The sequence below is a fragment of the Amphimedon queenslandica genome, unplaced genomic scaffold (genome assembly GCF_000090795.2).
Source record: "Amphimedon queenslandica unplaced genomic scaffold, v1.1 AMPQUscaffold_10422, whole genome shotgun sequence".
Lineage (NCBI taxonomy): Eukaryota > Metazoa > Porifera > Demospongiae > Haplosclerida > Niphatidae > Amphimedon > Amphimedon queenslandica.
Genome location: NW_003549310.1, coordinates 5,289 through 6,721, shown reverse-complemented (window position 1 = coordinate 6,721; position 1,433 = coordinate 5,289). Strand labels below are relative to the sequence as shown.

The following is a 1,433-nucleotide window of genomic DNA, read 5'->3' as shown; positions in this document are numbered from 1 at the left end:
TTATGTCGTTCCAGCAAGTTTGCAGTTCCATATGAATGTAAGGCAGATTATCCACATTTCTATCAATAGAATAATACTTTTTGACAAGAAAATTTTTAAATGCAGAAACTGTGTTTGATGTACGAAGCCTCTCACTTTCCTCCAAATGGTTTCTTAATTCATCAACTAGTTTATAAGTTACTCCATCATCAGTGAATGTTTCATCTGGCAGGAACCTTATGCTCATGTCCAGTAACAGTTTACAATCAATGAAGTCGTAATAAGGTTTAATTTTATTTAAAATATCCTCAAGATTGCTATCTACTGAGCCACGTTTCCACTTCATGTGTGCTATAAGCCACTTAGATACCTGAGTAGCTAGTTGACTGTTGTGATTAGATTTTTCTTCAAAATGTGTTTCAAAAATTGTAACTAAATCTGAAAACTTCTGATGTAAGTCGTCTAAAGACTTATACACTTCCTCTTCACTTTCTTTACATATGAAAGGATCAGTTAGATTTATGTCATGAGAGGTAGCACCTATTAACATAAGATATATTTTGTTACTCAATAAAAGCCATTTAGATACATCAGTTGCTAGTTGACTGTTGTGATTAGATTTTTCTTCAAAATTTCTTTCAAAAATCATAAATAAATCTGAAAATTTCAGATGTAAAGCATTCAAAGACTTATAAACATTCTTTTCACTTATTTTATTTCTAAAAGGAGAAGTTATGTTATGACCACCTATTAATATAAGAATGATTTCATTATCATTGCTCAAAGTAGCATGCAGCAATTATACAGCACACCAATAATTTAATTGTTACCTGCACTGGTACTTATGCTACTTGCTGAATGAGATGCTAGCACGGAAAATTCACTGATTGATGTGTCTTCAATCAATCCTATTTCATAGTATAATTTCTTAATTTATCAGCTCCTGTAACTCACTAAGGTTAGACCTTGCTTTGCCCAGTTGATCAGGAAAGTCATCACACAGTTTTATTAATGTATCCCAATTGACATCTCTATCAGCATCAAACCACCTCTGGAATACCAAATTAAGATTGATACTTGCTGTTCCTGGTATTTGTTGGAGATCAGCTGTATTCACATGCAATCCAGCTCCTATGGTCATGCAATGGTGAGAAGAAGAACTAAATATCTTCATGACTGCTCCCATATCAAGCACTTTGTCTATCATAAATTAATAAGAAATAGAGGCTTTATGACTGTAAAAAATGAATTAATAAATAAAAATAAATATTGCATTATTTTCACAGTGATTAAAGTTATCACTTCCATGCACAAACTCTGATTACCTGATGTTATAGGACCAGGATTGAGTTCAACATCTCCTGATAAGAGGAGGAGCATACGTAGACAAACAATCAAATAGAGATCATTGTAAATCAGGTTAGAACTCCTGCCTCCAGGTAAGACTACTGACT

At 32.9% G+C, this 1,433-nt stretch overlaps 1 long non-coding RNA gene across 1 annotated transcript; it reads right to left on the bottom strand.

Moving 5' to 3' along the window:
* Nucleotides 1-606: 606 nt before the first annotated feature.
* LOC109590157 (uncharacterized) lies at nucleotides 607-1,073 on the bottom strand. The gene is made up of 3 exons (XR_002189181.1): nucleotides 934-1,073; nucleotides 810-887; nucleotides 607-726 (listed from the first exon to the last, which is right to left on the bottom strand). It is a non-coding gene; the product is annotated as an uncharacterized LOC109590157 (long non-coding RNA).
* Between the last annotated feature and the right edge of the window lie 360 nt (nucleotides 1,074-1,433).